The sequence below is a fragment of the Anoplolepis gracilipes genome, chromosome 9 (assembly GCF_047496725.1).
Source record: "Anoplolepis gracilipes chromosome 9, ASM4749672v1, whole genome shotgun sequence".
Classification (NCBI taxonomy): Eukaryota; Metazoa; Arthropoda; class Insecta; order Hymenoptera; family Formicidae; genus Anoplolepis; species Anoplolepis gracilipes.
The window spans coordinates 9,328,910-9,353,964 of record NC_132978.1 but is presented as its reverse complement, the minus strand read 5'-3'; the positions used below and the strand labels follow the sequence as shown (position 1 = coordinate 9,353,964).

The 25,055-nt window shown below is 38.2% G+C and overlaps 1 long non-coding RNA gene across 4 annotated transcripts in view; it reads right to left on the bottom strand.

The window, feature by feature from the left end:
• LOC140669689 (uncharacterized) overlaps positions 1-25,055 on the bottom strand; it is a 280,179-nt gene that overhangs the window by 207,863 nt on the left and 47,261 nt on the right. The window contains exon 3 of one of the 4 annotated variants that reach the window (XR_012047371.1): positions 1,894-4,185. The exons of the other annotated variants lie outside the window; for them this stretch is intronic. This is a non-coding gene — a long non-coding RNA (uncharacterized lncRNA). Of the gene's footprint in view, positions 1-1,893; positions 4,186-25,055 lie in introns of those variants that run through there. 4 annotated transcript variants of the gene reach the window in all.

The following is a 25,055-nucleotide window of genomic DNA, read 5'->3' as shown; positions in this document are numbered from 1 at the left end:
AATAAACGAAGCTTCAAACATTATATTATGTCAAAATGTAATGCCGATTCAAGAGAAACGGAAAATATATATATTATCTAAATAAGCTTTAATGAATACAGATATAAATTTAAATAAACTTGTATTATGTATACCGTATGATTAATGTATATAATATTGCAAACTTTTTGTAAAATTAATCTTTCCGCAAAAAGCTTAATTTCTTTGAATTGTTGTACAGGGTTTTATCAAAAAAATACTTTTTATTTAAAAAAATGCTATATTTTTTATAAAAAAAAGACTAAGTGTACAAAAAACCTATGATATTTATGTACATACATGGAAAATAGTATCCTATCGTATCTATGCGAAATTTGTACGGGAAAACTGAATAAAATACGAATCCACGCGATTGTAAGAATGCGTACGTAAGTGCTGTACGTGTAGTCTTTTGCGGGCTAACTCGTACTTTCCTGCTCCATTGTATATGTCGCGAGTGGAACTCATATAAAAGCGTATACCTCTTACCCCGTTACTCGATAGTCGAAATCCAGTTTGGGAGTTCGAATCGTGCACGGGAGCGAAATGTCGCCCTTTCAAGAGTGCTTCCGCGAGATCTACGAGGGTCGTTCTCTCCGCGTGGGTTGCAGTTTCCTTCCTCGAGAGGACAAGCACGTTCCAATTAAGTGTTGCCTCTTACGGGTCTCATCCATTCGTAAAACTAAACCACTTAACCCAAGAACCAAGGACTTCTTTCCTGCGAACTACGAAACTAACCAGATTAAATCGTACTAAACTCTCGCACCCCATTTAATGCGTTACATCCCAAGGTTTCCACAGGTCGCTAAAAAGGTCAAGTCGCGCAGGTAAATCTAACGAAAATAATCTCAAAGGGATACTTTCAATCTTAAAATCTCCGTTTACACGTGTTGCTAAATTATTAAAAATTGTGTATAATAGTGACAAATGTATTTAGAAAATTATAAATATAAAAACTCTAGAAATTTAAATTAAAAATTTATTTTTATGCACATTATATATATATATATATATATATCTTATTTTTAGAAAACTATCTGAAAAAAAGAAACTAAAAATAATATATGTTTTATGCAAAAGCAATTTTCCAGATTCGTGAAAAGTTTCATCTTTTAAATTAGGTCGACCTAGAGTTCGAATCGCAATCTATCCACTAGTTTTAAGTCTTTTCCTTTCGGCAGCTTGTCATATTTCCCGGTTCTTAGCTGAGAGACGATGTGAGACCAGTCAAGCGTATACTCTATGATTGGGACTACCAACGGGACACAGATTTTACTATGGGACGTTACGATCCTGTTTTCCATCGTATAGTGAGATATGGTCGCAGCGTCAGGCATGCGTGAAAAATGTAGACGACAAGCCAAGTACGTTCGAACGAGACATCGATTCGATTTACGTCCTCGCGATATCAGGAATGACCGAAATTTTCTATATGCACTGATGTACGAGATCGCAAAATGTGACAATATTGGTCTGAAATAAAAAAATTGATATAAAATATAAATCTAGATATAGAAAAAGTAAATTCTTTATTGAAAAAGATATATATCTCTATTTGAATAAATTTACAAATGAAAGGTTTCAAATGTACGCGTTTCATAAATATTCAAACATCAATAACAAACAATTTGAAACTACTTTTATTTTTCTTAATTAATCGAACTGATGAATCAAGGTGGATACGCAAATAAAATACGTAAATTCATTTCACAATCAAACAAACAACGAAAGTTTTTATTAGTTTTTTTAGCAAAACGTGAATAGTTGCGTTATAGCAAAATATTTTTTATAGACAACTATATACAATACACAAGCAATGTGTGAATAATAAGTTTTATGAATAGCTGACTATATTTGCTAAGTAGATGATGCGCAAGCAAAAGCTCGAAAAAGATATCAGATCAGATAAGTGAATTAAAAAAAAATAGGGTAGCATTTCTTACTTCAAAGTTCCGTTAATCATTATTCATCTGTCATTTTATTCTGAAAATTATGTTACCATCCTCTTCCCATACATCTTCTAGATGTTTTCGATCAGTGTATGTAACCACATTGGAAACAATTCTTTAATCGACTCTATCATCTTCGGTGAAACCAGCGGAACTAATTTAAAGTTACGGTCCGAGTAAAAGCCATAGAAGCAATAATAAAATATCCAAAAGAGATTGCCGGTCGAATAATAATTGGCCCCTGTCCAACGACACTTTCGTTCGAAACCACCGAGTCGATTACAAATGCACGATTCGACGCGCTTTCGGCGAGGCCGCATCGTTAAAAGAAGAGAAACGACGGTACAGGGAAGGGGTAAAAAATTATGTTGAAAATTAAAAGTAATGCAAGCATGGAATAGCATTAATTTCCGATCGGCAAACTCGCGCGCAAGGAACGTCGAACCGACTGTAAAAATAGAATATAAAAGTCGGAACACGCGACAGTCAGCGTACAGTTAACTATCTCATTTTCCATTTGTACGCTTTTTCGTATTGGAGTATCAAACACTCACCTTACGTCATTTTCATCGTATCTCGATATTGCGGATACAAGACGCCGGATATCTTTTTATACCGATTGATTAATTGCGACGATCGATTGTATTAATATGTATAAGCGCGCGATTCGTTAATTATTATTTGTGATTTATGCAGTTCTCTCATATGTAGGAAAGGTTCATACAAAGGTTTGACGAGACGGAATACAATTGCTCGTGTTATATCAATCATTTTCTCCATTCGACCATTATTTTGTCGCGAGTCGCTATGCGACGAAACGCAAAGCGCAGATCAATCCAAGTCTTAACTATCAAACGACATAGGGACGAAGATGTGCCTGATAAGGACGCAGCGAGCGAAGGTGAACATTTCCGGCTTGGGGAACATTAGCGAAGATCGATTGCCTAGAACTTAAGCTCGACGTCTTCGCATGTTTTTCTCTCTCGTACGGAACTTTATTTCAGCAGATACAAATCGCAATCATTTTTTTGATCTACGAAAATTAATTACTCTGCATCAGAGTACGCATCGTGTAAAAAAATTTGTCGATAAACTTGAAAATCATAAATTATCGCGGCGCAAATGTGTGTTTGCAATTTTTTTCACCATCTATAAAATTTACAGGCGAAATTCTTTTATCGAATGTCAGGTCGCTAACGCAAACGTCGGGGTGAAGACCATCCCTAGCAAAAATAAGAGGTTACGTCGACGAACGAATTACACCAATATTCTTTCTCCACCGAACGATGGTAGCCTGCAATTATAATGGCGCAGCTGCTTCCAGTGGTCTGTACCGGTCCGACCAATTATCTTGTCTCAATATAATCTATAGCTTCGAGAGCAACTCTTTCTAAGGAGAGTCTATCATTAAATACAATATTTTTAGGATTGCTGATTGCCCCGTTAATTACTCGGAGAAAGACTCGACGCCGCGGTGTTGCTTGGCCAAATACCGTCGATTAAGCGGAAGATGAAGCACACCCGACGATGCAAGAAGCGCAAGGCTTACTCATGGGTCGCTAAACGCGTTCTTACGAACGAACATACAAATGAGTCGGTCGACGCGAAGATGCATCATTCAGTGCATTACTCCGCATCTTCGACCGCAGAATGGACCATTTTACGAGCTACAATTTGGCGGGAATAAGTTCTCTTGTACCCGGTGCTCAACGCCGCCTAATATGGAGTTACTTCATTAATCTGCCAAAGATTACGCGCCGAGGAAACGCACAACGACCCTAAGTCAAGATCCGCGCGATTGGATCGTATTATAAAATGCCGTATACAAACCCATCGTGTAAATTAATTGTGCTGTTATTACTAATAATTTTATATGAGATCACCGCGCAATGTCGCGCAATCATTCTCCCGCAATTTAAAATCATTCAATCATGCAAATTGCGAACGCGCTGATAAAACACTATTTAATTGGGCATGCATAATGGTTCGATAAAATTTCGTAAAAGCATCGGGCCACTATTTCCGTAATTTTTTCATACCCAAAAAAAGACACTCGAAATTAATGATCACGAATCGTTTTTCTTTTCTCTCTCTTTTTTTTTTTTTTTTTTTTTTTTTTTTTACGGACTCACTCATCAAACCCGTGGTGTGAGGCGCTTATTGGCGAGCTACGCACGCGGGACCATCATCGGCTAAAATATGCATGAGGTGGACTCACCTGAAACAAAGGAACAAATATGATTGTTAGACTAAAAGTTAAAACGCAAATGGATTCGCCACCCGTTCAGGTGGATTTTTATACACGCACACATACATCCGCGAGACATAAATATGCATGTTCCAATATGCATTACACACAAAAGATGCAAATGAATAAAATATATTGTTCGTAACATACCTGTACACAGAGAAAGTAGAGATATAAATGAGACATATAAATGAAGATTTATTTTAATTTTAGACAAAAGATTTAGAAAAGAAAGAAAAAAAGGAAAAGGCCTATTTGGAAACATTATAATCGGTTAAATAATATTAACGTTTTAATGTCTTTTTGTTATTTGTCTAAAAGAAACTTGATGTAACATTATATTAAAAATATATACATATTATATGATATAACTATTATGGTATTATAATATTATACGCAAGTTATGTTCTTCTTTTCACTGCTAATGCAATTACGTCTTATGCAACAGTTATTTTATTTAGAAGAGAAAATTATGAAACTCAAATTAATAATTAACCTATAGTTTTTTACTACGCAGAATGTGTGTCTTCAATTATGACATATATATATATATATTCGCAAACGAACACCAATCGTGTTAAAAGCCTTACGCGAATTGCATTTTGGAATATTCTTTTTCATTTAGTGATTAACATAAAGTTTCTATTTTACTTCATTCCGGGATACGCGCGCAAGCAATCACGATGTGCGAGGAAATTAGGTCGCTCTTCGTTTTTCTTCCACGGAGTAATTACCACCCGCTTAGATATGATAATTTCTCTTTTTCTCTCTCACTGTGTACGCCCTACGAAGAAGTTGCGCAGTTTCTTCTTAATCTAAACGAATATTACAGATCCAACTAAAAGATATACTATTTCAATTTCAAAGCATCGTCCTTTTAATTGTGCAGCAGAATATTAACCCTTCGTACGTTAAACATCAGAGATGTATGCGCAAATAGATAATAAAATTATGTTTATTAATTAATATCCTTAATGGATTTTACTTTAAAAGTTACTTAATTATAGTTTTATTAAAATATTTAATGTTGAAAGAAATTGTGGAAAAAGTGCTAAATTAATATTTTGTTAAAAAAAGGTCAAGTTGAAATTTATTAAGAAATTTGTAACTATTAGTAAATGCAAAGCTTTTTCAATACAGCCTGTATATACGTTTTAATAAAAGTAGCATAAATTTGCATAATACTTTATTAAAATAGAAAATACTTGCGTGCATGTGTAATGTGTGTTATGCTACAATATCTGCGAAATTAAGAACAATTTTTAACAATACCCTCGCAACATACTACGAGTTGCTTTACTTCCGCTGTTATGAACCATAATTGCCCATGGCTATATATATCCCAGCAATTCTGCCATTATCATACGATATGCGATTAAACAGGATTAGCATAATTTTTCTATTTAAGAACAAAATTTCTCTTTCTTCTTTCTTTCTCTATTTCTCTCGCTGCTTCAAATACATTCATAAAATCTTAATCACTTACAATGCCGGAGAATGCAAGGCGACGGAAATCACTTTTCTTTTCTCCACTAGGAAAGAGAGAGGAGGAAAACAGTAATTGCCTCGTCTTATGCGCTCTGAGCAATTCCGGCTTCTCCTTTCGTACGAGCAAGAAAAAGCAGCCAATAGATTTCATCCGACTCGACATCGCAACGGCTGATCGTATAATGCACAAGCGTATCCGTCTCTCCCCTCTGTCAGATCCTGCCTCAGCCTCTCGAATCACTTAATTAATTAATTTATTTTACGATCATAAACGGGCGTTAGTTATACCATCCAAAACTGAAAAGTTTTCCCTTCATAACTTATATCTATATACATCCGCCAAGTTTCACTAGTGTGACTAAATTGTCTCTCTAAGAAATTTGATCCAATCGTTTTGCGAATTCGATTCGTAGATACAAAAGTGACGAAAAAAAGGAACGAGAGAAGAGAAGGGAGAGAAGGAAGCACTGAAGAAATGGACCCGATTTTGGTACGCAGTAGTACCGAACCGAAGAAGGGAGTGGACCGGTGCGGAGGGTCGAGAAGGTGCCGAGGTGGAGAGTGATAAATGGACGGGATTCAATTTGAGGCCAATCAACATTCTTGTCCTCTCTCCTTGCACTGCCTGTCTTATCCGTGTATGTCTACCTTTTCGTCGTTCTCGGCTGTCTTTCGCTTTTTCTCGCGCATTCGCTACCTGTGTCGAGCACGACGTAATATCCTGGCCCACCAAGGGATTCGCGCGTCTCGTATTTTTCTATTATTCTGTGACCCATAAGAGAGAAAAAACGAGTACCGAAATAAGTACAATAACGTTGTGTTCACGTAGATACAAAGCTATATAACTATGAGCGTTGTCGAGATGTCAGAGAAGAAGCTTCCTTCCTCTCCGGAAAATATTTCTCGAAATTATCCATGTTATAATGTATGAATAGTTATCATTTGTCTAGCAAAATAAATGTTAAATCATAGTGTGAGTTTCAGTGATGGTCAAACATAATTAGGCGGTAATTGATCGCTATTTATTATGGTATAAAATCTACGTATAGGTATTATATTTAATTATTTAATGTATACTGTAAAAGATTGCTTATGGATAGAAATGACATCAATATTTAACTGACAATGAGTTATACTGTTATAATGATCACTAAACGCTAATATAATATTTCTTTTTGTAATAATTTACATTCTAAATGTCATAAGATTTTGAATTTAACTATTTTCATTATTTTTGTTAATTACATACGTAAATAATTAACGTTAAATAATTAAAAAGAAATAGATCTAATTAGAAAACAAATAATTTTATTCGCAATAAAAACAATTATTTTTCCATTTGTCTTCCTGATACATAAATCGCAATATTTATAAAACATTGATATGTATGTACATCGTTTATTAAAATAATACATTAACAAACTTGTCGAAAGTTTAAATTATAATTAAACATTAGTGAGTGATATTAAAAAATGTCAAGACTTGTTCTTTTAAAACTGATATATACATATAGATGCCACTCAAAAGCCTAAAATATACTTTAATCCCAACTTTCTCAAGAATAGTCTGGCTGACAGCTGCACTAGCGATATATAAGAAGGAAGAATAGAGGAACTTGCGCATATCAACGTGCGCAACCCTCTTGGCTGGTTAGAACCTCGCTGGTTGTGGAAAGCATCAGTACACGAACGTAAGCTTCCTTGAGACAAAATATGCCTTCCCTCCCTTCGTTGCTCACCCCCACGGTGCTCGATTCAAGCGTGAAAACTTGCGCTCACGGATAGGGCGCCCGCTGCTGCTTGTAGCTCTGTCTAGTATTAGAGTTATGTAAGCCGCGCGTTATAATGGTGGCGGTATTGCCGCAGTGGCAACCGCCTTGCATCGCTCGAATACACTATCGAGTATGCGCTTTAAGTATGCAACCATACCGATATCGCCTCGACCTATCATCGACGACTTGCGTTTTACGCTATTATTTCCCGTAAACTTTCTCGGTATGCACGGACGTGAATAAATTCCTCGTCGTTCACGATCGCTATCGGCATCGTCATCAAAAATAATAGCACCATTCGCGACGAGCACGTCAAATGGTTTTCGATTGTGTTCAAGAAATTACCGTCAGATCGTGCGCGACACATTGAAATACGTGAATGTTTCTCGAATGACATGCATAAATGCTGTCGCGGAATATTCAGCAGCAGGTCGTGCAGCAAATCAAATATAATATGTAGGTAAGAAAACAGACATGCATATATACAGGCACGGAAAAGGATGGTCGAAGCGCAACAGAGTTCGTCGGAGACGACGTTTGACGCGCACGAAGGAAAAACTAATTTCACCTAAACAAACAGAGAAATTCCTCTTTATTTGCGGGGATGATCGATCGCGCGACGTAATCTTGGACGAAGGAGCCGGGCATACCCCTTTCGATATAACGAAACCTTATCTTTTTAGTCCAGGCACACGAACCCGCATTCGATGTGACTGAGCGCACGACACACAACGTCCTTATATTTTTATTTCATCAGTCAGTCGGGGGAAGTCTTCAGCCGAGACCCGAGCGCCTTTCATCGATCATTCTGCGATCAATCGCATGTCACGGAGATTGTTTCCGAGCGAGACCGCTATCCACGCTACGTGTTCTACGCCCCGGCGAACCATAGGCCTCTCGTCATCGATCATCGCGTAACCGTGCCACTTCCGAATTTCAAGTACGCGCATACATCGCAATTGGTTACCACGAATTACCTGGGGCGCTTACTGGCACTCGAAGAGGCAATCTAACGTTGATTACGCTCTAATTAATCATTGTGAGATTGCTCCGATTCTAGCACCACGTTGGCATCCGATATCGCCGCGTGTATCAAACATTTTCAACAGTGTCTAGGCGAGATAATCAATTGTTACTCACCGACTGGAAGAAAGTGTGCCGTGTGATGTAACCATAATAATGAGGTGTTACACGCGCGGAAGAATTTGATAAATAGATTTCGCAAACTAAACTAATTGCAGAGAAAGAAAATGCCATCTTCAAATAAGCATTATTCAATTAAATCAAGAGAAAAGGATACAAATCTCGAATCGACACACAGAAGCGCAACCTTCTTACGCAATGATTTCATGCACGTGCTCGAAAAGTTTTGGCAAGTGGTGGAAATCGAGTATCAAAGTTACGCGACGCTACGACGGTAAGGAAATGAGCTCAACGAGTTGTAAAATCACGAAGCTTTGAAAGTCTCGTAAAGATGCCGCATTCCCGCGGGAATCGTATATGCTTGGATGCGTTTTGGAAGAATATCTAGACCTAACATTGCACGCTTATAAAATCCGTGTAAACGCAACGCATGATGTGATGTTATTAATTTATTTTTCTAAATGGCAAATATATAATTTAAAACTTTAGACACAAGCAAAATTAGTTTAAATTAAATTATCTCTCTAGATTTTTGTTTTCAAGAAAAACAGAGAGTAGCAAGTAAATTAAATTAAAATCTCTAACTTTACTACCGATAAAAGCTCATGAAAAATATTTACCTTTTCAAGATAAAAGTAGATATTATATATATTTATATATGTGTGTGTACATTATACATATATCTAGTTTCTAAAAAGATTAATATTTATATATACTATCGTATATTTATTTAGTTTTATCTTGAAAACGTAAATATATATATTTTATTCACGAGCTTTTATCAGCGGTTAAGTTAGATATTTTAATTTAATTTACTTCTTTATATATATAAAGATATTCGACTTGAATAGATTTTCACTCGTGTCACGCAATTTCAAATTCACCAAACTCATTTATCCTCTGGGACATATTTCAGATTGTAATGAAGGCTGAATGTCGCCTACAGTTGCAATTGCGCATTAGAGAGAGAGAATCTGGGCGTGATTATATTTGACTTCTTAACCAATACCGAGCTAAATCGCCTGTATGTGCAGAACGCCAGCCGAAACGATGTTCCTGAGCTTAGATAGCTGGTGAAACTCGTAATGAAATTCCTAGCATTATTAATATTGCCGAGATGGGATAGGAATAGCAGTCAGCCGTATCGTGCTCAGTTAGTGAGAAGGCTCAAGTCGCTGTCAAGCTATGTACTAAGCATTAAGTTTGTCTTGAAGCTCGTAATATGCCTACCATGATGCTTACGATACAAATCTAACGTGAAATAATTTTTAAACACGGATGATTTTTATAAATCTCTATTTTTAGTTAAATTTAAGTTATTACAATCTTTTCACAATTTACTGCATTTATTATTATAAATTTCATTTATACCGTCGTGCTAAGCAAACGATAGCAATAAAATCGATAAAACGTGAAAAATATCAAAAGCTAGCAATATCACGCAATATGACACAATGTTCCAATTACATAGCAGTCTCGCGTGAAATAACTAAGGTAACCTCAAATGCGCGGAGTTAAACAACGGAAGACGTTGAGCATATCCGACTAGCTGAGTTCAAAGCCGAAAAGCGGATCACGCGCAACCGGATCGATTGTTCTTAGTTGCGGCTACGCTGCAAACGAAAAGCCCTTATGCACAACTGTGTAATGTCACGTTATAATTATCGGAGAAACTTTGTTCGCACGACGACGTTTCATTTCGTGTAGAAACATTAATTTATTCTACATAATTATACATATTTTACAATAATAATTAACGCGTCGTATTCACAATTTTAAATCAACGAAATTTAAAAAACCATTCTTTTATACTTTTTTTTTTATCTGCAATCAAGGTAAAGCCTTTATCGTAGCCGTGTTTTTCGTAAAAAAAAAAAAAACAAAGACTTGAGAAACGAACTGCGCACCTTGATTCGCGCTTCCAAATGTTAAACGAGAATTTCTAACTAACGTATTCAACCCCTCGAGCGTGGGAAACTCGTACAAAGGAAAATCCACACTTTCTCTATGCCTCGCATTATCCTTACGCTTAGAACCCTCGCGGTAAAAAAAAGAAAAAAAAGAAATCGATCGCACAGAAGGAAGCGGTTGGAACAGGAACTGAATGCGCGAGGGCACTAATTTGCGAGGAAAGCGTTATTATACGCGGACTAGCAGCGTCGCCATTAATCATCTCCGACGATCGTAGCCTGACATTAATTATCCGAGGCCATTTTCCTTGGTCGTGCGGTGGCGACGGCAGCGGTGGCAGCGGCGCCGGCGGTAGGACGGTTTCCTGGCCTCCGTCGAGCCTCAAAGCGCGACTATTACGTCTCGTTGATGGGGGAAGGAGGAGGAGAGACCGACTCTCGGAAAGCCGAGAGAGCGGCATTTGCGTGAAATTGATATGTTATCGCGTTATTAAACGGACATGATCCTCAGCGGCTTAGTGTAAACCATTCTCACTCGCAAAACCGACCAACTAGCCGGAAGGTTTCAGAACCGGCCCGGTATTTCGCCATAGATTTCGGTGCAAGCTGCGCATGCGAGGCTCGAGAGCTCGTTTCCCTCTCGACTCGAGTCTCGGTCTCAAATCTCGTCGTTTCAGACATTAGAAATGAAGAAACTGAATTTTAAACCGATTATATTCATTAGAGATTGTAGATTGCCAGTCGATTGGATCAGTCTACGTTGCTCCATTTATTATCCGTAATACAATTGTGAATACAATCGATCTTTTTTCACCCTCGGTCGCTGTTAACTCGAGGAAATGATCGGTGCGTACAACCACGAAATCGAATACTTTCATGAATGAAATTTCATTGTACGCGTCACCCTCGTGACCCGTCTCTCGATTCGTCTCGGCTTTAATAACGATCCGTCAAACGCAACCGCCGGCTTTGAATTAAAATTTCAACCCCATGAGCTTTATGATTGTCGGAATAAGAAAAATTGACCCGGTTACGGGTATACGGTATAGCGGTAATTTATTTTTTTTTTTTCACTTTCAGTCGATTCAGTGCAGCTTCTGACGATCATCATTTTTTCAGAAAGAAACGCCGTACGATCGCTATTTACTCGATCAACCATCCTCGCACGAATATTATTACAAAACACGTACCGAGAATTTGATGATCTTCAGGTCAATCTTCTCGTTTAATCTCAGTACGCTATCGCGAACTTGGTCACCTACTTCGGTTCGAAACTTGTCAACCAGTTGGCAAACTATTGGCACGAAACTTGAGTTCAAATCTCTATCTCTCTCCCTCGTGTTCTTGTTTTGACGGTGGTTCTTCGCCGATTGGTCAGCCGAATCTCGCTATTATTGAAACGAGACCGCGAAAACGGGGAAAACGAACCGTTTCGCAAGAAACCAATGAGCTCTAAAAACCAACTTATCCTACCAAAATGTTTTTCTTTCGACTACGCCTCTCCCTGAACTCATCGGCCCAGCAAAGTTCCATTACAGAATTATTGCACTTTCCAAATCTCTCCTCTTCGTTCTCCCGTTATACCGAGATGAAGTTAGACTTTCGCAGAGTTTGGCCATTGCTGTAGTTTCCGCCTGCATACACGAGTTCGCTCGTTCAACAAAAGCTACAAATTGCTTATTGTTTTACTCTAATATTATTCTGCGATCGCTTAATAAGACGTGAATCGTTTTACGTCACGTTTGGCAAAAACGATTCGGCGATTTAGCACACACAGTTCGGCACGCGTGGCGTTATTCTGCGGAAATTAGATTTACCGTAATCTTTTTTCAGTAGCTGCGGTCAGCATGCAAAAACCGTACGTATTCATATTCATTCGTACGTAAGCTAGTTTTTGTCGGTTGGACTACGAGATGACGAATGGCCTGCGGAGGGGTTGTTCATTGAAGGTTTGCTCGCCTTTGGCGTTCTTGTATACGATTTTCCATGGTTTTCACGCACACAACCACTTTGTTTGATATTGCGAACAATAACTCGAAAAAAATCGATTCGACGAGCACAGTGCGAGCCTTCAATTAAATAAGCAATTGAAATTGCATGATGATTGATCGAGAGCCGCGAATAAAGAAACGAGATTACAGACAATAAAATAATAAAATTAATCAAAATTACAGTTATTTATTTAATTTTTGACATATCTAGAAGAAAAAAATACACTTCAATTATTTAATTAATTTTTCCTTTCAATACTCTCAACTTTCGTTATACGTAATTAAAGTTTACAAACCAACTTTTATTTCCGTAAACTAGGTACTCGTCAATATTTCTATGTATTGAATTGTTACAGTCAATATACAACTTACCAACTACAGTATATCATTTTTCTAATAATATCTTTGTTCTAATAATCAGCAGAATTTTCCGGTCATTATGATACGCTGTAGGATAAAATCTCAATTTTCGTGCAATTCTATTTCGCGACTAATCTAGAAACACGGCAAAGTTCTATCTGTTTATGTTAGAATCACGTACGCTATTCTGACCGGAACAAGCGAACGGATTCAACGCCGTTTCGACGATACGCGGACTATCGCAGAATTGTATGCCGTTTAAGAGATCGTTTCCAGTCACGCCCAAAGTCCTCGGATCCTTAATCCAACTTAATTAGCGTCAACCTCGCTCGCCCCCTAACGGCAAACCGACCGCGATAAAAGTCTCATGGCCTTTTAACGCAGAATAATGGGCGAATCGACCAAAGCTGGATCTCGTATGTACCTTTTATACTCACATTTGGTAGTAATGGAACTTAAACGAAATTTAACAATGACAAAATGAGTTGCAAAATCGTTTTGTACTCGAGAAAGCAAAACCTACTTCAATGTGTTGCTTCCATCTGTCTTGTCGTCTACTAATCTTCTTGGTTATTAGATTATCCTTGAAAACAATTATCCTTGCGACCCGCTTTTTCTTTTTCAACGTACTGTATTTTAGTTTAAATCGATTCATCTATAATTATCGGACACAAAATAAAAAGATATTTGTTAATCAATGCAGTGCATCTTAAAATGCTCCCAATGCAGAACAGCGAACATGAAAAACGTGTTCAACATGCGCAAGTATATATGGTGGCCTGTCGCACACATGCGCAGGCTGAAAATGAAGATAGCGTACACAAAAATAGTATTTAGAGAAGAATGATTGATGCTACGGGAACTCGAGCCACCTCGTTACGGTCCTGCTTTCTGGCTCCGCGCAGTTCTTTTTCTCCACTCGCATTACCGTAGCCCATCTCTTTGACGCTCGGTTACAACCGCCCTGCAGTTGTCCGAGTTGAAAACGAAATCTTAATGACACCTGTCTTGAGTGCTGACCGCTCCGAGTTGCGCTGCGTGCAGCGAAAATCGTGTACGAACGAGAAGGAAATTGCAAAGTTGGCGCACGGTTCTCGCGTATCTTCATTAAATATGATTGATTTCTTCTAGCTACCCCGCGGCCTCTCAGGTACGTCTTTAGTACATTGTGCGCTTCAATTTTTCAATTGTCAAGAATGTCCGAAACGATCGTATTCAATATGCCGTATCGCTTTATTAAAATTCCATTACACGCACGAAAAACGCTTTCTAACTGCTCGCGTTATCGTTCAAAGTCGAGCCAGCAGCACCGCGAACGATACTCCGTTAATCGACAAAAAGGATGGCTTCTTTTTCCGTCAATCAATCTTACCCCCTCAAGCGGAGTCGTGGCAAATATCGAACGTCTGTGTTACTAAAAAAATCATAACTATGATCTGAAAAACGACATTTCTCCGCCGCTCCCTCGAGGCGATACCCGCGTTCCCCGTCGGGATAATCCCGCCGAAGGTAAATCCTTACGCTCGATATTTCCCTTCTCTCTTTTCTGGGCCCGAATCTATCTTGCCGGCCGATCAAACTGCACTGGCCAACATGACAATGAGCCGAACCGCCACTTACCCTCCTGCAGAATCACAGAGAAAGCGGGAGGAGCAAACAGGTCCCTATCTCTTCTCGCTTCTCTTCTCACCGCGTTTCATATAAATAAATATTGTCCAATGATTGATCGTGCGTCGTTGCGCTCGCGGGCAGGACATTACATCAAGCGACCTGACACGGTGGCGGTTCCGAGAGAGGAGGGTCCGCATTTTTTATTTACGTCTTACACCGGGTAATTTGTCATCGTGCCACAATGCTCGCCTTACGAACGGCCCAGAAAGTCTCGGCGAGTTAAAATACGTGTACGGATATAATCGTCAACCCGAGGCATGGATAAGCATGGCGATGGCAACGGGGGTTGCATTATAATCGAGGATATACTCGCATAGAGTTTGCTCTTGAAGAGAGATAAGCCATATAAACGAGAGAGAGAGATGGCAATAAAAGGTCGCACTACTATCTCAAGTAGTGCGACTCTTTTCCATATACTGCAAGAGAGTTAGAGTATTTCTTATAATGTTCGCTTGAATAAAAATAACCATGGAATCATTAGGGAAAGTATGAAGAATGTCGCACGTACGTAAAGTATAATCCAAATGTAACGTAATATAATGGAAATAATTACAAACATGTGTTTATTAAAATTTCTTTTAACATGTGTTCCAAATTTCAGAATTGAATTTTTTATTCAATCTTTTTGTTGTTCACTCTTACGATTTTCCGGAAATTGCATATATACATCACGTATTTGTATATAAGTTACATCATACCGGCGAATTATTGAGATTTTTACACAAAAATATCCTGGGAACGCTTGCCTGTCGCATTCTATAATAGCAAATTTCTCACATCCATCCTCTTCGATGCGCACCCTCGATATTTCGAAAATACGCGACGTCGACATGCCGACGCGGGGAAACGATCTCGCGGCGAAACTATCCGGAGACGAATTTCACACAAGACACCTGATACTCACGGAGGCGCAAATTCGCAAGATCTACGAGTATGACGTAAGTGCGCTCTAAACGTGACGCAGACTCATGAAGCGCCGCGATAAGATGCCCCACATTTTCATGGCGGTGATATGTTACAACACGCGATGAGAACCTGACGAAAAGTTGCACCTGCCTCGCGCGAATTAATAACGCGTGACGTGTTATAGAGTCTCGCATCCGAAATGCACCGCACTAACGGCAAGATTCCGCGTTATAACTCTCGTATTTCTGCGAGGCGCGTACGCGTAATAATAACGTGCGGCGTCTTTCGCATAAGTCTCTTTTTATTATGTGTTCTCATATTAATTTTGAAACGAGCGTAGATGGAAATGCATTAAGGAAACATTTTTTTCAATTTTGTCACGTTTTTACCTAAAGAAAAAAGATGAAACATTATAAACGTAGAATTTAAAGTCGATCTCTCTGGTAGCGAAGCGTTGAGAGCGCGTCGGACGGAGAATATTCATCATAATCAACAATGGAGACAATTAAACGGGCGCGTGTGCTTCATTTATCACGATGATCGCGTATGCGGATAGCCGTTACCGCTACGAGAGAACGCATGCAGTTAAACTTCTCCCTGTGAAGGAAATTAGCCTGTAAAGCGGCCGGACGGTGGGTGAGGTTCCCACTCTTGGAAAGCTCCCCTCTCTCTCTCTCTCTCTCTCTCTCTCTCTCTCGCTTTACTTTCATCTATTATTACGACTGGCAGCGCGAGTCCTTGGCGCCGCGTCGCCTCGAGTATCTAGATGCGCGTCTACCGTATATGTGCATTTACTATTCGCGTAAGAAACGGGAAGAAAAGCGAACGCCCTTTTCTTTACATTTTGCGCGGTCGTACAATATAAAAAGGTCATCGACCGTGCTAGCTATCTAATAAATATGCATAGAGGATATTTTATGCAAAACTAATAAATGTTGAAATACGTGTTTAGTGTTTTCAGCATGTTGAATAATTAAAAATTGCTACATCTGCTGTTTTATAATTATTAAGTACAATTATAATTATATAGTACCTAATGTTAAAACTTTTATAATCGAAATATGCTATTTAAAACAATTATAAATTATTTAACTTTTTTCTAAAACTGATAAAACTTTTGATTATAATTTTTCTCTTACAACTTATAAATGGAACTAAAAAGGAGAAGTTTTATCCAAAACTATGCTTAATATTAATGAGATAAGGGGAGCTCAGTAATAAAGCGGTCGCCTGACAATCGGGCTCGATTCCCGCAAAGATTGAAGGAAATTGAATAGGAATATGAAATCCACTGTAATAAGAAAACTAAACTTGTGAAAGTGACGAACGAATCTCATGGAGAGTGAGATTATAAGAAATTATTATTATGATTATAAGAGATTATAATTTGTAAAAAATATGGTATTGTTTTTTCCAATAAAAGACAGAGATCCTTAAAATTAACGAGCTTTACATTGTTCATTTATATTATAATTATATTATTGTATCTCATATTATACATATATTGCGATATTTTCGTATGAATAAAATATCAGATAAAATTATTATTCATGAAAACTATTGTGTTTCATTAAAAATATTAAAATTATTAAAACTAGGTATTGTTTCATTAAAAATATTCTCGAGAAACAATTGTTTTTTTAACTACGCTGTCTATAGTTGAGTCGTATGTACAATTGCAGTATACAGCATAAAGTGAGTGCGCTACGCATAATGCAGTACGTTTCAAGTTCGTTGTCTGTAAAAACGGATTGCAAAGCCCGACTTTATTCTTATCTGCATTTCCTTCGTATCCAGACGTATGATTCAAAAGGGTCGTCGACCAGCACTGCCATTGTGATACAAGCACGACTTCTAGAAGGACGATTTAACGATAGGGGGAACAAAGTTTCCGTATGATAACTATGTGCCTACAAGCAATATTATAGGATAGAATGCGGCATCGATATCGAACCGGTATACCAGCTAGCAAAGGACTTACTTTGACCTATGTGTTGCAATGATAGAAAACTTTCTGCACAATGTATTTGTCAAGAAAGAGTTTGCAAATAGCTTTATATTTACTCGTTCACGCTACATTTTTCTTTGAGAATTATTAATGTCATCTACATTATACATCAGAGAGAATAGTCTAACAATAATAAAACTTTTCACATTTAGTCTTTGTCTCATAATCTATAAAATCATTTACTTATTTACATGTTAATAAGTATCTGCAGGAGATCACGCGGTCCGTACTTACTTTTTGATGTTATTCTCATTATACAAGGCTAGAGATCCATATAAATTCGTAAGTCGCGAGCAAAAAGCTGGACCATGATAATGCGCGGATGGAACAGTCGTCTTGGAAACTTCTGGCCGCTTATAGCTTAAAGTAACTCGTAAATCTCATTTTTCTCTCAGTGGCCTTCCGGCGAAAGCCGGCGCCCTCCTCACGGTACGCAACTGGGACGAACTTTTTTACGGCAACTTCTTAGCGTAATACATTTATTGTACTATAAAGCGTCGCCGTCTGGTTATAATGAAGGGTGATGACGAGGCTTGCTTGATATATCCGAAAATGCGAGACATCACTTTTTAACGATTTCTCGCCGTGATTCAACCACAAAATAAAATGTTACGAGTTTATGCAAATATCCAATTTCGAGAAAGCTAATCTAAAAACAAAAATTGCGAGAAGCGAAAGTTATGTTTTTAATCGATATAAAATATTGTTCCGTTAAATATAGTAACAATATCTTTCGATATTGTTTCTAGACTGATTTCTTTTATAAACGTATACATATTTAATAAGTTTTCATCGCGCGATCAGTCATTCTCCCATCAAAGATTCCTCCCTCGAAGGGCGCGGCCCAAAACCGCACGATTAAGTGACCCGAGAAGATTGTGCGGTGAAGAAGGAGCTCGCAAAATGATAGCCGGCAGTGGGTGCATTCGGCGCTGCACTTGTAATCTTCACTGATATAACCGAGGCGGAATTTCGTGCCAAAACCCATTTGCACGGAAATTTTACTCGATGCCATTGTGATAGGATTCATTCCTTTTAGAAGGCATAAACCTCGATTTTTAAAAAGGAGAACTCGATATGTCGGATTATTGAAAGATGTGTCGTGAAATGGTTCGTTCACCATCCTCGTTGAATATATTGAGCGGAAAAATCGTGGCGCTACATAAAAGACCGATATTCGATTAGTGACTTTTAAAGAGCAATATTACTTCGCATTACAAATCGGAATATCGTTTTGCCAAGACGTGCATGAAGCTGAAATTTGTATCAAGTCAAACATGAAATAAACAGCAGCATATATTCTTATTTATAATCTTTCACGAGTATTCATTTTTAGATCTCGCCGTTTATAAGTATAATTTTTTCTATAATTCTTTTTACCAAGCAGCATGTTTGAGTGTAAATTTTTGCCAATAATCAATTTTGCATAACTGAAAACATTCTACGTTATGGAAATCCATTTAACAATTTGTGAAATTGCATTAATAAAACTGTTTTAATTTACTTAAAAACATTATATATCATTACATTCATTTTACACAGTGGTTCAATCATATATTCCACGATATTAAATCTCTAATATTTTGACCTGAAATCGGAAAATTATATTGCCTCGCAGGATGATTGGACATTTAGATTTTAACGATAGTTATCACGAGAGATGAACTGCTGCTGCAGCGGGCAAAACGGTCGGAAAGGAACAAAATGAGATAGGGATACCAAAGTTGCATAATCGACCGAGTGGCGGCACGGCGTCGTAAGTTCGTGAGCGAATAAAACTTGACTAAGTGAATCGAGTGAATAGAGACCAAATGAAAGAAAGTGGAACCAGTAAATCTATTGAAAAGTTTCTCACTCGTAGACGCTGCTACTTTTGCTATATCGTCCAGATCTTCGTCGATGATCCTGCGATACTATAATAAAGTTTGAGAATTGAACTGAAATCTTCTATCCTTGTTATAAAAAAAATTATGACATAAAACCTTGCGTGACAAGAAACATGCAATATCGATTCATAAGTTTACCAGAAATGCAAAATATATTATCCAAGTTTAAATAATAATTGTGTCACTTATAGTTTGTTTTTCAAGCAACGTAATAAGTATGAAAGGCTTCTTGAAAAACTTTACAAAACTTTGCGACCATTGTGTGTAAATTTCTTACAATTTTAAAATTTAATACTTTAACATATTTTAATATTACAAACACAGTGCAAACGTCACGTATAAAAATATATGCATTCAAATATATAATATATAATAATATATATAATATTTTGCTTTTTTAACAAGTACCCATAGAAAACTACCGTGTTCCGTTGAAGAAATTCGTGCGAGGAAAACGCAAGAAAAGACCAATTTGTCGGGTCTAGAAAGGTAGATTGAGTTTTTTAAGTTGATTGCTTTAGAATTGTCGCCTAGATCACTTAACTGGTTACGTGGTCAATTCGGTGTCGACGTGTTTCAGGTCGTTGGGTCAGACGGGTCATTGAAGAATAGTCCATAGATTTGTGCATTACGAAATACTTTCGTAATGGATAAAATGGATTTGAGTGGTGCCGATCATTTCCCGCGCTCGCGTATGGAAAGCACGTGCCCTCATCGGGCCCGCAAACTTGGCAGGTCCGCCAAATTGCTCGGCTAGGATTAAATCGTTCTTCCGCTACACGGACTCTACGTTATTACACTGCTACCTTGCATAAAATACCCTTAAATTATACCATAACGTATCGCTCTATTATACAAGCGTAGCTCAAGTACGAGAGGGCTTTTAGCAATCTTTTACAGATTAGAACGCCTACCATATCTAAAGAGAGAAAGAGAGAGAGAGAGAGAATGAGAAAGAAAAAGAAAAGAAGAAAGAGATAGAAAAGTATAACCGCGGTTTCGACCTTTCACGCACACACTTGCGATCACCAAAATTATCCAATCAAACCTGCGATTTAACCGGCGCAACATGTTCGAGTGGAATCGATACTCGATACGTGCATCGTATGTCTACCGAAGGCCACGTAAATTGCAAGGAGCCAGCAAACGTGCGCGATGCAGAAAATGCGCCCGACAGGTGCATCGCGCATCGCCTTGGCGAACCACGACGATAATAAAACGTCGGTCTTGTTGCGCGGGGTCGCGACTTTGAGGGTTTTTTCAAGTGCATCTCTCGCGAAAGAACGCCAGTACGGGAGTGCGAGTATATTTAGTGGCAGCGGACTCCACCCACTGGTCCGCCCAATATTAACTCTCGCGCCATAATGCGCTAAATTCCTACCACCCCATTCCCAACATCCTCTCGTCCTTCCCCTCCCCCCCCCCCCCCCGGATAGCGAGGGTCTTAAATCTCTCCCAGCACTGAGAGTAACCGGCAACCTGTGCCGCCGCTCGTATATTCTTAAGTCCGTTTCGAACAATCGCCGACTCTTTTCTTTCCTTTCCACTTTGCAGTTATGCCCAGAGCGAAGGAATTTCGCTTGGTGGAGCCGTACAACGTCGACACGATGGAACAACGAACATCGAAATTGCACACTTCCACGTGGCGTAACTTTTCCATCGCGTGCGGGGAATATACGTGTACATACATACATTGCGACTCGTGTCTACTGAACTGTGTCATAGATACTTTTGTCAGAATCCTCATCGGCAATCTTGATAGCAAACAACAAATTGGATGTTACAAGTGAAAACTTGTCTCTAATTTTACGAGTTCAAAATCAGCTACAAACTACTACTTTCCTTTTATGAAATCTAAAACTTTAAATAATAACATATAATGATTATTAGATGTACATAATTTTATTTATTACGCACAAATATTACGTCGCCAGATAATCGTTTTATCGTGCCGGTATAAATGATACGACTAATATTTCAGTAAAGAAATTCGAACACCATTAACAATTTGCGAATAAGGGATTAGCACGATATATCGTTTATTCGAGACACTTCCGACACCAAAGAGCCACATGCTCTCTATCGCATGAGATATCCGCCGTCGCATGAGCAACTTGAGGGGCGCATTAATAAACTCGGTCGTCATTATGCCGTGATGACGACCGAGCGACATACGAGTACTTTGCGAACACCCGGTGGATACGAAGCGAGTAAGTAGGTCCGCCGCTTTACATTTATCTCGGTGTAACCGGCCGCCGTTCGCGAACCGTGAGGCACACGAGGACGCATTGATTATTCGCGGCGTAAAGCCCCGCATTACCGGGGGAGCTTCCCCTTTTCCCCCTTCGCTATCCTTTACTCGCAAATCGCGCACCTGAACGCGTCCTCGTCCTCCGCATCCTGGCATGGGGCCCGTTTTGTTTTTCTCCTCTCGAGCGGGTGCTCGCGGGCACCTCTCCTCGTCCTCGACCTTTGACCACGCTCTCTCTTTCTCTCTCAAACGGCCTCTGCTTCGGGAATATCACCGGCCCCCTCTCACGGGCCAGCGTTTTTGCACAGCATATTATTTATCACCCTCAATTAGTCATGCGACAAAAGACGTGTTGGTTTCCGCTCCGCACCGTCCCGCCCCGCGCTACGTCGCGCCGCGACGATCCGTGGCGATCTGCTTCGGCGAGCGCCGACAATAGGTCCCCCATCCTGGAGAGGCCCCTCTACTGTCTCGGGCGCGGCACGGTCTTATCGCGATAGCGACCGCTGGATATCTTCGATAATTTGCGGCGGAATATCGCGTGACTACGAAGCGACCGTCGCTTCGCGGGGGTGGTCAACTGCATTCAGAAAGCACGCGTATATATATTTAATCGTTCCCGGGCCGTCCTATCTCCGCACGGATGCGCTATTTATTACCACCCCCGATCGAGATCTTCTGTATTCGACGTGCGTTACTGACGTCGAGACATTTTCCGCGTAATTACAGCCCTTTACATGTAAAGCGATTTCGTGCGAAAAAACTCGATCGCCAGGCATTTCGACTGATTAATCAATCTATGTAAATGTCTGCGCAAACAATTTAAGAATTGTTAAAATCTATTAACAAAAGTAATATAATGAAATATTCCTCGTTTTGCACGTTACAAGAACTACAAAATTACGCATGTTTCTATGATATTTTTAGATATTCCTGCCAACAAAAATATGCAGCGCATGCTTGCATTTACATATTGAATGCACAAAGATACGGAGTTGTAGTAAATTGTGATAAAAAGCATAAATATCATAAGCTTCTCTATAAGTACTTTTACTACATGTATATTCGTACGTAATGGTACGTATGTACAAATCATCTCGTGAAAATCTTCCCTATCTCCGTGCTACGTAAAGAAATCTCGTCTTCAGCTTTGCTATATCTCCGATTTCTTCCACTAGTCTTGTTACGCCCCTCGTATCCGTCTAAGCTGTTTTGATCGCCGAAGCGAATATGCTCGCGAATATATTCTGCATCATGACGAAAGTCACAAATCTGATCTAAACGATAAACAGTAAACAAAATGTAAACGGTATCGCAGTTTTTCACATTTACTGCTTCAAAGGCAGTTAATAAATGTTATGTAATAAATAGACTGGTACGTTTAAAAAAATTGCATATAATCGCAAAAAGAATTACTGGCAGTAATTTGAAATATCTAAATATTTGCGTTATTATTGTAAAAATGTTATTATAAAATAAGCAAGAATAAATAATAAAATATTAATCTTCTATGATTTTTCATACATCGATAATAAAAGTTTGCACGTTATTTTATAAAAGAAAATCTTTATATTTGAATATATTAAAATAATTTGATTTAAAAGAGATACAATACAAGAATTTCAGGTGGAATGCATTTTACAATATTTATAAGAGCTAGAGAGAATTTTGAAACGTTATTTATTTATGATTAAACTGTCGTATCTCCAAATTTTCAAACAGCGGAAGAAGTACATACACCGTCAGCTTCATGCGAACAAACAGTGCGAATCGCGGTCAACGCATCAGAAATAAAATCACCGTAGGCCGAATCCGATTACGCCAACAACGAAAGCGCCACGTGCAACGGGCAATTACCTATGCAAATACACCGCGGCTACCGCGCTTTTTTATCCGTTGTATGTATATACGCGAGCAATGCGATGCGGCGACGAAAAACTCGATCGGGATTTTCATCGCGGAAGACGCAACACACGTTTTGCCGATCGACGCCGATCAACCGCTTTGGATGCGAGTTTCCATTAAATTCATTCAACGTGCAAGCCGTGGATGGCATCGCGGAAATTCGATGGATAATTGTGTTACGTTATGTAGCCGGCGCGACCCATTGTGTTAAATATGCGTTGCATCCGCACACATAACACCCGCCGTGCAATGAAATTCGTTTAAATGAGATTCGCTTAAACACGAAGTTACACTGAGTAACCAGCTGACAAAGAGAAGAATAATTTATATATACGCTCTCGAACGGTATATTTTACGTGCGACAATCAAGCCTGCTTATGAGAACCAATCGGACATCGTTTTACAGACAGACAAAAATTTTCCTAGCAGAATATATGTATGTATATATATATATATATATATATATATATATATATATATATATACATACATATATATATATATATGCAAAAATGATTGATGCGACACAGACATTTATTTCGCTCGTGTAATTTCGGACTTTAATTTCAACCTTTCAATTACATGCAATATTCATGTTTTGTTGCTTTGTAAAAATTAATGCGCCAGACAAATTGCATTTTAATTCTTCATGTGATGTACAATTATGTAATATCAACGTTAAATGTCAGAATTCATAATTTCAGTCAAACTATAAAATACCGAATCGATTTAGTAGAAATACGTGTAATAAATTGTATAATAATTTCGAGCTATTTTTATCACATATAATTATAAGAGATTAAGTGACGTTTGTGAATGATGAAAGGAAGACTAGTCTCATTATAGCGGATGTTTACGATGTATTTTATATTAAAAAGTGAAACGGCATATATAACAGTACTTAACGATCTTGTTAACATACATATATTATTATTACTTCGTAATATCGTCTATAAAAGTAACAATAATGATGCGACTAATTTGTTCCGCTTATTTTGCTGTTAGTCATTGATTAGCAACATAATTATATCACTTGATATAATTATGTTGCCGGTGTAGGTGACTTTATTGTAGCAAAAATACAAAAGGACAAAATTTAATAATTAATTCTGTAAACATATGTTTGTCCAATAAATTATTTCTGAGATTTTTATAAGCCAAAAATTTTCATGCAAATAAGAAAAATAACAACATATTTGTTGATCAATTATTACAGTTTTCAATACACGCTAGATATAAAGCATGAATATGTATGCGAATGTGTATGTGTATGTACATAAAACGTACCGATATAAAATTTTCCCTATTCTCAGTGAGAACACGATCTTGAATTTAATGTATCACGTTTCTAAAAATCGCTATATGTATATACAAGTATGCCATTGGCTACCGTGTTAATATAATTGCGAAAGCACTTGCTACTTAAGTCGTATAAATTCGCATGAATATATATTGCCATATTAACATTGCGGCTCATCGAAGTTCAGAAAATAAGTTGCGGTGTATGCACTATAGAAAGTTGATGTTATGTTAATGCAACCTTCGGTCCT